This window comes from Artibeus jamaicensis, unplaced genomic scaffold, assembly GCF_021234435.1.
Source record: "Artibeus jamaicensis isolate MK-2021 breed Jamaican fruit bat unplaced genomic scaffold, CSHL_Jam_final contig_233, whole genome shotgun sequence".
In the NCBI taxonomy this organism is placed as follows: Eukaryota; Metazoa; Chordata; class Mammalia; order Chiroptera; family Phyllostomidae; genus Artibeus; species Artibeus jamaicensis.
This window is the reverse complement of record NW_026521486.1, coordinates 55194716-55207853: the sequence shown is the minus strand read 5'-3', so window position 1 is coordinate 55207853 and position 13138 is coordinate 55194716. Positions and strand designations below refer to the sequence as shown.

The following is a 13138-nucleotide window of genomic DNA, read 5'->3' as shown; positions in this document are numbered from 1 at the left end:
TGCCCAGACTAGGGAGAGGAATGATGGCAGAAGCAATAATAATAGTTTTGGCTTGTCACATATTTGCTGTGCATTGGGCACCCTGCAGAATTACTTTGAAACTATTTCATTGCATTAAAATCCTACGAAGAAGGTTTTATCTAGCTTATTTTACAGGTCAGTAAACTGAGACTTACAGAGGTGGTTACTAATCTGAGATCATATAGCTTGTATGTGATAGGGCTAGGTAGGCCTGCTTCTAACAATTTTAAGTCCCAGGGGAAGATCATGAATGGAAGCACATATTCCATATCTAAATATTTAAGTTATAAATCAGAATTTTAAAAAAACTTAGAAAAATTGTTCTTATTTTACCTAGATAGTATACTTTCATAATGACTTAGAGCCCAGGATTCTTGGACTTTTCAAACTTCTGAGACAGTAAGGAATATTTCAGAAAGACCCCCTAAATCTAGTCTCCATCTCCACCCCTCTCATAATCTGTCCTTTGTACACTACTCAGAATATAGAATGTGTATAATAGTGGGTATTATCTATGGGAAGACAGAGTTTGAGAAGAGATCCACTGAAGGCCTTGGAAGTGGGCTTGGGACTGATTGGGTAGGGAATGCTTGGATTCAGAGTGTAGTGTGGGATGGTAGAGTCAGAGGCTTTAGGTAGGTATGTGCCCTTGGTCCCATAAACATCTTGCCCTGAGGGGATAGGTAAGTTAGAGGGTCCGAGTGGCTCTGTCTAAAGTGGGAGACCAAGAAGATGGTTCTTTTACCACACACCTTGGTGGTACTAGTGCCGGAACTCGAATCCAGGTCCATCCAAGCATACTGTCTGTTGACAACAATAAAAAAGTCTGAATTTACAGAGAGAAGAGTGATGGCTTACTATGCAGTGAGTGGAGCAGGGATGAAAAACAGCTGGTCCATCCATGTTAGGTCATGCCTGGAGAAGTGCTTTACATGGACCATGTTTTAAATGAGCCAGTCTGTTTCTCTGAGAATACTATTTAGTGTTAAGACTTAGAATCTAGAGAATTTAAGAATTGGAAAAAAACTTTTATTCCAAGCGCATTCTGATCTTTGTGTAGTTTAGTACCAAGTTGAGTGGTACTGTTATGAGAAGACACTCAATTGTTCTTTTAAAGGTAGGTGAGGCAGAAGCATCTGGGTTTGTTTTATGTATTGGTCTTTAGTTCATATTGAAGAATTTCTTCAGTACTGTTTGTTTAGTTAGAATAAAATAGTATATAAAAGGACCAGATTATGGTTTCTTTTATATTTGTATCATACATCATATGTAGAGTAGGCATTATTATTTACTCCTAAAATTTTCTGGAATCAATCATCTGGAATCAATCTCAGACTTATGAAGAGATGTATATTTTGATGGTTATGGGGAAATGCAGTTTTGATGTAGAATGTTATTTCTTAATCACACACATTGTTGAGTTTGTAGACTCACTTGGGTTCTGATCATTCTTACAGTCCTTAGTACACCAGACTTAAGATTGTCCAGCCATGCTATCCATTAGACCCCATACTTGAAGCATCCTTGAGTAGGTTGAAACCTGCACAGTGTACATGGACCCATGATCGTGGCCTGTCCTCATATAACTATAAAATCATTTCTGTCAGACTTGGATTTTAGTTGAAATCTGATGAGAACATGATCATGGCTTCTGTCTTGTTTTCAAACTACCCTTTTTTGTTAACAGGTAAGAATCTTGTGTTTGTATGTGTTGTGTAATCTGATCTGCTAGAGGTACAGAAATGAATACAAAAATCTTGAGTAATATGTACCCTAAATACTAGAGGATAATTAGTAAGCAAAAGTCTAAGTTGATCTTGGACCTAGAACTTGTTGGTATGTAAAATAGAATTTTAATCCCCTTCTCATTTTTTTTAAACATATCTTCCATATTGGATTGCCTTTCTCTCTCTCTCTCTCTCTCTTTTATCCTCACCCGAGGACATTTTTTCATTGCTTTTAGAGACAGAGAGAGGAAGAGAGAGACATTGATGTGAGAGAGAGATGCCTCAACTGGTTGTCCCCTATACGGTCCCAGACTGGGGATCGCACACTCAGAGACCGAGGATGGAACCCACAACCTAGGTATGTGCCCTGACCGGGAATCAAACCTGCAACCCTTCAGCTTTGGGTGGACGCTCCAACCAACTGAGCCACATTGGCCAGGGCAGGTTTTCTTTTTCTATAACTACTATCCAGATAGCACTAATGTTTATTAGGTCTCTTGTTACCACATTTACTAAGTTCCTGAATTTTTTGAAAAAGCACGTTAGAATTCCGGCATCTGTTTTGAGTGACAGTTTCAGCAGCATCCTGTATTGCAAAGGGCCTGAGAATTTGTTGACACAAATTCATCTTCTCTGACTCCTGCCTGATTCTCCCACCTAGGCTCTGTGGCCTATGGTTTATTTTTAAATCTGACTGCTGTGCTCTGTATTGTGGTTTTTCTTTCCTGAATTATTTATCATTGTTTGGAGCCAAGTGGAGCAGCATGTTTCTTCACCACTGCTCATTAGAACCCATGTGTCTGTCTTCAACTTGGTTGACAGATTTGGTTCATGTTAAATCCCACTGGTCCATCCTAGGAAGGTTGCAAAGGCAATGTGAGAACAGGCCACAATCGATGTTATACTCTAAGAGCATTCAGACTTTTAGATTACTTTGTTTGGGCAGCATTGGAAAGATAGAAGTTATGCCATGTTCTTCCCCTAAACTGCTCAGAGGTAGAGATTGTGCTATGCTGATTTTTGTGATGACATTTATTTAATGTTTTTATAGTATAATTTTAGGAGAGGTAAGAGAGGAATACCTATGAAAAGCACAGCACTGAATTTAGGTTTCCTGAGGTATAAATATGAGTATTTGGGAGCACTTTTAAATTCTCTGGTTTTGGGGTATGGGTTATGGGGGGTTCATTTGTTTTGTTTGGGAGAATTCTTATTGCCTGTTCTCTCAGCTTTTAATGCTTGGAAGAAGGATGGCAAAACCCAAGAGTGAGACAGTTATTTTGAATGATATTTTCTATTTTCTGATGCTCCAGAACCAGCATTTTCTGATGCTGGTGTTTCTCTTTGGTCTTCATCTATGTTTTTTTCCTGTATCCTGTCTTTCATGAAAATGTTTTTCTCTTTCTCAATATTGCTGCTTTTTTGTGTGATATGTGAGTATACTATTACTTGTGTATTCTCATTTTTAAAAATATTTCCCTTTTTATATCACCGTAGGCAGAAAGGGAATACCTGTCAATTATTTTGAACCCCTACCCTGTTGGCCAGCCTTGAATTTGCTCATACATTAAAAAAAAATGATGGTATAGATTTGGCTTCCATTCTTGAAGTAATGATGAATACTTTTATATTTTGTACCAGAACAAGGTTTTTGGCCTTCTGTTGCTGCTTTTGGTCAGTGCCATTGGCTGAGAAACTGGTATCTCACTGCTCAGTGATTCCAGTTTTATTATTATTATTATTACTATTGTTATTATTATCACTTCATTCCCCTGTAATAGTGGCTCTTAGTTACATAAATCCTACATTTCTCAGCAGGGTCTTAGAACAGCCCCATTCACTAACCATTCTCCTGACATTTCATTAAACTCAGTTCTTTGGACTGCATCAGCTAGTTTACTAAACTAAATTTACTATCTCTCCCTTGTGCTTTTGCTCTCCTCCAAGTTATCTTTATTTGCTCTTTGTCAATACATTTATTTTAATTTTTTATTTTTTGTATTTTTTAAAATTGTTCAAATACAGTTGTCTCCATTTTCCTGCCACCACTTTCTCCCACCCCGCCCACCCCCACATCCCACCCTCAATCCTGGCCCCCTTTGTCTTTGTCCATGGATTCTTTCTTTATACATGTTCCTTGACAACCCTTCCTCCTCTTTTCCTGTTACTGCCCTCCTTCCTTCCCCTCTGGGAGCTTGTTCTTCCATGAGTTCTTGAAAAATCCATTGCAAAATTATGTTCTTAAGGAAACTTAAGGGAAAATCAGAGGTGAATGGACTTGTTTTTCTCATTGTTTTGAATTTCTGTTGGTTTTAATTTTTCACATATATTAAAAAAATTCTAGATTCCAATTTAAAGGGCAAGAACAAGTATCTTGTTTTCTGTGGTATCTTATAAACTGCTTTTACTGCTCTCAGCACATGGTTATGCTGTTATTTGCCTTACAACAGGGCAGGCTCACTGGATAATAGGGTATCGATGTAGGGAAATAGGGATTGTAAGTATTGGGGATTCTCAATTTTGTATCTTTTAGAATTGTAAGAATATGAAGAGTTTACAATCTTACTTCAAATTATATAATTTTTGAGATTAAAATAATAACAGATTACAAATTGAAAGTCCAAAAAGACATGGTTGGTTTCTAAAATAGCCATCTAAGTTTTGTCTGCATGACAAAGTTAGAGCACATTTATTACTGGCATGCTAGGAAGATGGCTCACTTGAGCAAAAGTCTATCCCTGGTAGTCTGATGGTGTAGTTCTTCAACCTTAATCAGCTTGAATTTAAATTAGTCTACTGTGAAGGTCTTTTAGGTGACATTCAGAACCAGAATTGCATATTTTCTGCAGGGCTGTTAACCTTATTTTCCACCCCTGCCTTTGACAGTTTTCGTGAAAGTTGAGTTTACCTTAGAGATATTAATTCAGAAATAGGGTCCCTGACCTTTTAAGAAGTAGAGCTATGTTTCATTTCCTGACACTTTTTAGATCATTTGATGGTGTTAAGATGCAGGGTTTATAGGGATAGTGGTGGGGGACTGAGGCTTCTGAGTGAAGGCTAGGAAGGCAGAAAGCTACCTGAGGCTTCTTATTTTCCTAATCCTTCTGTATGAAGTCCATTTCTTGAGCACTTGTGCTGCCTTCTTAGCCCCACCCCAGCTGCTCCAGGTGAATCCTCAGTTCCAGCGCTGCTGACTGCAAAGTTAGGAAACAATCCCTTAAGCCTACCCTCACTTCTGGCACCAATTGCAGAGTTCAAGTTTCCCCAAGACCATCATTAAATTCAATAATTTCGTAGAAGGACACACAGAACTCACTGAAAGCTGTTACACTCAAAGTTACAGTTTATTTCAGGAAAATGATGAAAACCGAAATCAGTCAATGGAAGAGACATACAGGGTAGAGTCCAGGAGGGTTCCAAATGCTGAGCTTCCAGTTATCCTGTCCTAGTGGAGTCATGGACAGTGTTAACTCTTCCAGGCAGTAATATGTGACAATACACATGGAATATTACCAGCTCAATAATCTCACTCTAGCCTTGGTGTTCAGAGTTTTTGTTGATATTCATCACACAGATATGGTTGACTGCCTACATAAGCTGACCTCAGTCTCCAGGTCCTTTTGAGGTTACATTAATACTGTGACCCAAAGTCACATTGTTAGACTATCTGGCCTAGCTCAAATCTCCCAGTAAACACGGACTCTTAACAAGCAAAACATTCCAGTGGTTTAGGATTACTTTGAGGGAGCCAAGGCAGAGACCAGAAGTCTTTGGGCAAAATTAAATTCTTTACTATGCACTATATATGTGCTAGTTTAGTCCTCAGGCCCAACCAAGAGAAATGGGAAGGGAATGAGTAAAATTTTTGAACCATGTGAATTTATTTTTTGGTCAAAAAGTTAAATATATATAAACTAAATTTAATTAAAAAGTAGATCCAGCCCTGGCTAGTGTGGCTCAGTGGATTAAGTGCCAGCCTGCAAACCAAAGGGTTGTCTGTTGAATTCCCAGTCAGCAGGGCACGTGCCTGGGTTTCAGCCATGTCCCCAGTAGGGGGCACATGAGGGGCAACCACACATTGATGTTTCTCTCCCTCTCTCAAAAAATAAGTAGATAAAATCTTAGAAAGAAAGGTAGATCCAAGTTGATAGAGCTCCTGGGCACCCGAGAGAAGCCAACTGAGATCATCCCTGGTGTACCATACACCAGCCCTAGATTCAAAGAGTTCCCAAAGATAGATTACCAATAAATATGTGCTAATAATAATAATATCACAGGTGTCACTGTGAACAAGCATAAGCAGAACCAACTGAGCTAGACCCACAGGAACTTCAGATATCAAATTATTTGACATAGAGTGTAAAATAAGCATATTTAGTGAAATAGAAGAGTGAATAAAAACTATGAGTAAGAAACAAGAATAGCCCTGGCTGGTGTAGCTCAGTGAATTGATCACAGGCCTGTGAACTAGATGATTGCAGTTTGATTCCCAGTCAGGGCACATGCCTGGGTTGCAGGCCAGTTCCCAGTGGGGGACACTTGAGAAGGCAACCATACATTGATGTTTCTCTCCCTCTCTCCTTCCCCTCTAAAAATAAATGAATAAAATCTTTAAAAGAAAGAGAGAGAGAGAAAGAGAAGAGAGAGAGAGAAAGGAAGGAAGGAAAGAAAGAAAGAAAGAAGAATGAAGCAAGAGTGGTTGGGTTAGGAATAAGGAATTAGATATTTTCCAAATATTTTGCAAATAAATATATATAATAACTGAATATTTAAAACTCAGTGGAAGAGAGCTTAAGTTTTAGTCATAGTAAACTAACATAGAAGTTGATTTATGCTTCTGCCTTAAACAAATAACTGGACAAAATATATTTTTAAAATGTCTTAACTCTAGCTGGGTAGCTCAGTTTGTTAGAGTGTTGGTTTGATATGCCAAGGTTGCGGGTTTGATTTCTGGTCAGGGCACATATAAGAAGCAACTGATGAATACATAAATAAGTGGAACAACAAATTGATGTCTCTCTCAAATCAGTGAAAAAAACCTCTTTTAGACATTGGACAAGGGGTAGCACAGAACAGTGATACCTGAGAGAGGTGAAACAAATAGGTTGAGCCCTTTAATGGCCCCACCTTTTGGCCTGAAGAAAGTTTCCAGGTTGTAGCACCTAGGATGGGAAGGGATACCCAAATAGAGCAGGCAGTCTCCTGAGGTGAGGTAAAGTCTCCTGAGTCTCCAGAGGTAAAAATTTAGCAAGTCAAGGCAGCTAGAATTTGTATGTAGAGTATTTGAGAGAAGAGAGCGTCACAGGAGAGAGTAAGAGGTTTCCCCTAAACCTGCACTGTCTAGTAGAGTAGTTGCTAACCACATGTGGATATTTAAATTAAAAAAATTTTTTTAAAGATTTTATTTATCTTTAGAGGGGAAGGGAAGGAGAGAGGGAGAGAAATAACAATGTATGGTTGCCTCTCATGCGTCCCCTGATGGGAACTGGCCTGCAACCCAGGCATGTGCCCTGACTGGGAATCGAACCATGATCCTTTGGTTCACAGGCCCATGCTCAATCCACTGAGCTACACCATACAGGGATAAATAAAAATTCTTGACTTCTAGCCAATATGTAGGCATAGGTGGAAACATTGTGCTTCCTCCCACAACCAAAATTAAGGACAACAAAGATTTAGAAACAAAAACACAACCTGAACAGACAGAAAATTGAACTATATGGAAGTCCGACAACCATTCATCTAGACCAGTAAGAGGGGCAGAGTCTGGCTGGTGGAGAAGGGTTGCAGCAGGAAAAGGCGGTGGCTGGCAGACCTAGGAGTGCAGATGGCACGGGGCTAGCAGACACTGGGCATGGGGAAGAAACAAGCAGACCCAGTGGAGCATGCAAGGCCGCTGGCTGACCATAGTCACACATTCATGTGTAGATAAACCAGGCAAAAATTGGCAGTGAGACAGATTGCGCAACCCAGGACCCCAGTGACAGGAAATAAAGCCTAAAAGCACCAATTAAAAACACTTGTGGGGACTGAGGTGCCAATAGAAACTCCCAGACTCACAAGAGAGTTTGTTGGAGAGACCCACAGGGTCCTAGAACGTATACAAGCCCACCCACCTGGGAACCAGCACCAGAAGGGCCCGATTTGCTTGTGGGAAGTGGCAGAAGGGACTGAAATACGAGCTGAGCAAACGCCATTGTTCCCTCTCTGACCCCCCCCGCCCCCCACATACAGCATCACAACCCAGCAACTGGGTTGCCTGACCCTGGTGAACACCTAAGGCTCCGCCCCTCATACATAACAGGTGTGAACAGACCGAAACATTATGGCTCAAACAGAACAAATCAAAGCCCCAGAGCCAATACTTTCATGTGACCAAGAGATAGCCAACCTGTCAGATGCATAGTTCAAAGGATCATAGTACATTCATTGTTGCTTAGGGCTGGGGATTGGAAGAAATTGGGGAGTTATTGCTAATGGGTTTCTTTTTGGGAAGATAAAAATGATATAAAATTGATATTGTTGATGAAATCACAGCTCTGAATACACTAAAAGCCATTAAATTATACACTTTAAATGGGTGAATTGTATGGTATATGAATTTTATCACAGTAAAATTAATGAAGATGAAATACAGCTTTTAAAAACTATAACTAAGTATGGCAGAGAGGGTAAATGCAATACTTACATCTTCCCACAACCACTTCAAAGTTACAGCTAAACTCTAGAACAACCATCATTTAGAACTTCCTGAAATCTAGCTGGACAAAAGTCTTATAACTAAAGATATGAAGAAGAAGCCACTTCGAGACTGGTAGGAGGGGCAGGGACAAGGAACAAGCCTGGTTTTACACCCATATGTGGTGGTTAAAAATCGGGGGATATCTCAGCTGCAGAGGTCCCCACTGAGGAGCAAGGTGTCCCAGCCCTACACAAGGCCCCTCAACCTAGGGTTCCAGTGCCACGAAGAGAAGACCCCATAATTCTGGCTTTGAAAACCGGCAAGGATAATGGCTGAGTAACATGAAGGGCTTTTGGAGTCCTAGGCATTCCTCTTAAAGATCCCATGCATGTTGAAAGGTGCCAGGGACATAACAGAGAGGAACCAAATTTTCTACCATTAGGGTGAGGGCTGGAGGGGCAGCTTTCTTCCATAAAGAAGTGCTGGCAGAGGCCATTGTTCCTTTTCTGAGCTCTTCCCTGACAGAGTCAGCAGGTGGGTACCATATCTGGGTCATCAACCTGGGTAACACTGTTTGCCCCACCCTGGTGATTCTGTCAGACCCTGCTCCACCCAACTCTGACACCTACCCAAGCTGTTTCTACAAGCTTTTCCATACCAATGGCCTGTCTTGGTTCATGCTTAAGACTTTCCTAAAGTCTCTCTAGTAAGTAGAATCTGGCCTCAGTGCTACATGCCTCTTGCTCAGTGCCCTCAGGCCTGGCATTAGTGTCAGCTGGCCTTTGTTCACAGCTTGGCCTCTCCCAGGCACGTCCAAGACCAACACAAGAGCAGCAATCTGTAGATCTCTAGCTCATGCCAGGTGGGCCTGAGCAGGGTGTAGCTAGAGGCTGAACTTGGCCTGCACCTTCCAGGAGGCCCCCAAGCCTGCCTACATGGTGGACAGCTTCAGACCATGCTGAAGCACCACCCAACCACCTCCATGGTTAACACACTCAAGGTGCGGATTCAGCAGACACCAGAACCCTGCTGAAGCAAGTTCTGTTCTATGAGGTCAGTCAGTGCACAGCAGATCCTCTATAGTGGTTGTGGCCAGTCCTTGCTGCTAATTGGTGTAGAGGTTAAATACGTCCTATTGAAGTGTCAACTGTCAAGGCTCAACTACAACAAAGGGTACACACAGCCCACACAGGGTGGGGATGGAACACCTGGAGAAATTTGCTTGAGTGACCTGTGAGGTTGTGCCATTGGGCCCTACAGGACACCTACATTAGGCCACTCTATTAAGACCAAGAGATGTAGCACCTATATTCCTAATACATAGAAACAAACAGGGAGGTAGTGAAAATGAGGAGACAAAGAAACAGGTCTCAAATGAAAGAATAAAACTCCAGAGAAAGAACTAAACAAAATGGAGAAAATCTACCAGTTGCAGAGTTCAAAACACTGGTTATACAGATGTTCAGTGAATTGGGGAAGAGTAGATGAATGAAGTGAGAACTTCAGCAAAGAGATGGGAGATAGAGAAATTGAGATTTGCCCAATTAAAAATGGGCAAAGGACCTGAACAGACATTTCTCCAAGGAGGACACACAGAGGACCCAGGGATGTGTGAAAGGATGTTCAGCATCACTAGCCATGACAGAAATGGAAATTAAAACCACAGTGGCTGTCATAACTAAATCAACAAAAAAGTGCTGGTGAGGTTGTGGAGAAAAGGGAATCCTAGTGCAGTGTTGGTGGAAATGCAGACTGGTGCAGCCATTGTGGAAAACAGCATGGAATTTCTTAAAAAAAAAAAAAAATGAAACTACCTTTTGACCTGGCAATTCCACTGCTGGAACTATACCCTAAGAATCCTGAAACACCAATTCAAAAGAACCTGTGCGTCCCAATGTTCATAGCAGTGTTATTTACAATAGCCAAGTGCTGGAAGCAACCTAAATGCCAATCAGTAAATGAGTGGATCAGAAAACTATGGTACATTCGCACAATGCAATACTATGCAGCAGAAAGAGAAGGAGCTCCTACCCTTTGTGACAGCATGGATGGATCTGTAGAGCATTATGCTAAGTAAAATAAGCCAGGCAATGAAATACAAATACCATATGATCTCACCTATAAGTGGAACCTAACCAACAAAATAAGCAAACAAAATATAACCAGACACTGAAATTAACAAAAAACTGACAGTAACCACAGGGGAGGTGGGAGAGGATAATAGGTGGGAAAAAGGGGAAGGGTTATCAGGAACATGTATAAAGGATACATGGACAAAGCCAAAGGGGGTTGGATCAAGGGTGGGAAGAGGAGATGATTGGGGGAGGGGGAGGGGGAAATGGAGACAACTATACTTGAACAACAATAAAAAATGCGGAAAAAATAAGAACAAAAAAATTGAGATAGAAAACATCTAAAAGAACCTGTCTGAAATGAAGAATACACTAACTGAAATAAAGAATACATTTCAGGTAATCAGTAGTAGATTGGATGAAGCAGATGATTAAATCAGTGATTTAGGAGATAAGGAAGCAGATGATATCCAGTCAGAACAGGAAAAAAAAAAAGAATAGTTTAAGGATCCTCTGGGACAACTTCAAGCATTTGGGGTTGGACGCGTAGTGCTGGAAGGGGAAGAGAGAGCAAGGAATTAAAAACCTTTTTGAAAAAATAATGACAGGTATGGATAGGTCAGGGGAGAGTAATGGGGGAATAATGAGGACAACTATAATTGAACAGCAATAAAAATAATAACAAAACTTACCTCACCTAGTGAAGAAAATGATATACAAGTCCAGGAAGTGAGAAATTCCCAAACAAAATGAACCCCAAGAGGCCCACAGCGAGATACATTGTAATTAAAATGCCAAGGGTTTAAGAATCTTAAAACAGAAAAAAGCAGTTAGCTCCCTACTAGGAGACTCCCATAAGACTCAGCTGACTTCTCAACAGAAATTTTGCAGTCCAGAAGGGACTGGAAATATTCAAAGTGGTGAAAAGCAAGGACCTACAACCAATAGTACTCTGCCCACCAAAACAATAATTTAGAATTGAAAGGCAGATACAGAGCTTCCCAGACAAGAAAAAACTAAAGGAGTTTATCACCCCCACACCAGTATTACAAGGAATATTAAAGGGTCTTGAAGAATACAAACTTAAATGTGAATAATAAAATGGCAATAAGTACATATCCATCAACAATTACTTAAAATGCAGTTGGATTAAATGCTCCAATCAAAAGACCTGGTGGCTGCCTGGCTGGTGTAGCTCAGTGGATTGAGCACGGGCCTGTGAACCAGAGGATCACGGTTCGATTCCCAGTCAGGGCACATGCCTGGGTTGCAGGCAGGTTCCCTGCAGGCCAGTTCCCTGCAGGGGATGCACTAGAGGCAACCAATGTTGATGTTTCTCTCCCTCTCTCCTTCTCCTCTAAAGATAAATAAATAAATTTTAAAAAATTAAAAAAAAAAAAGACATGGTGGCTGAATAGATAACGAAACAAGACCCTTACATATGATGTTTATGAGACTCACTTCAGATTGAAAAGCACACACCGAAAGTAAAGGGATGGAAAAGATATTTTATCAAAATAGAAATTAAAAATTAAAAAGTATTGGGGTAGCAATACTTACACCAGACTAAATAGACTTCATTTAAAAAAAACTTTATTTTAAAAAATTATATTCTATTGATTATGCTATTACAGTTGTCCCAATTTTTCCCCCTTTGCCTCAGTCCACTCACTTCTCCCCTTCCCTCAGGCAGTATCTACTCAGTTGTTCACGTGCATGAGTTACGCAGATAAGTTCTTTGGCTACTCCATTTCCTATACTGTACTTTACAGCCCCATGACTATTCTGTTACTACCTATTTATACTTTTTTTCCCTAGTTTTAAAATATTTTATTTATTTATTTTTAGATAGAGGGGAAGGGAAGGAGAAAGAGTGGGAGAGAAACATCAGTGTGCGGTTGCCTCTCATGTGTCCCCCCCTGGGGACCTGGCCTGCAACCCAGGTATGTGCCCTGACTGGGAATCGAACCAACGACCCTTTGCTTCACAGGCCCGTGCTCAGTCCACTGAGCTACACCAGCCAGGGCACCTGTTTATACTTTTAAATCCCCTCACCTCTTTACCCATACCCCACCCTCCCACCCCCATCTGGCAACCATCAAAAAAATCTCCATTTCCATTATTCTGTCTTTATTCTTCTTGTTTGCTTGTTTTTAGATTGAATTGTTGATAGATATGTATTTTTTTGTGATTTTATTGTTAATATTATTGATCTTTTTTCCTTAAATAGGTCCCTTTAACATTTCATATAATAATGGTTTGGGGATGATGAACTCCTTTAGTTTTTTCTTGTCTGGAAACCTCTTTATCTGCCCTTTGATTCTAAATGATAACTTTGCTGGATAGAGTAGTTTTGGCTGTAGGTCCCTGCTTTTCGTGACTTTGAATATTTCTTACCAACCCTTCTCTTTTTTTTTAATTACTACTTTTATTTATTTATTTTTAAGATACTTTTCTGCCCTAGCTGGTGTAGCTCAGTGGAATGAGCGTGGACCTGTGAAGCAGAGGGTCACCAGTTTGATTCCCAGTCAGGGCACATGCCTGGGTTGCAGGCCAGGTACCCAGTGGGGGACACATGAGAGGCAACCACACATTGATGTTTCTGTCCCACTGTTTCTTCTTCCCTCCCCCCGTCT

The 13138-nt window shown here is 40.6% G+C and overlaps 1 protein-coding gene and 1 pseudogene across 11 annotated transcripts in view; both read left to right on the top strand.

Moving 5' to 3' along the window:
• The window catches only part of R3HDM2 (R3H domain containing 2), a 152420-nt gene that overhangs the window by 33497 nt on the left and 105785 nt on the right, over positions 1–13138 (top strand). Inside the window, exon 3 of one of the 11 annotated variants that reach the window (XM_053661704.1) lies at positions 1985–2106. The exons of the other annotated variants lie outside the window; for them this stretch is intronic. The gene's annotated coding sequence lies outside the window, so the exon portion shown is untranslated. The remainder of the gene's footprint in view (positions 1–1984; positions 2107–13138) is intronic. 11 annotated transcript variants of the gene reach the window in all.
• Positions 1–13138, top strand: part of LOC119035656 (ferritin heavy chain-like) — a 60659-nt pseudogene that overhangs the window by 33441 nt on the left and 14080 nt on the right.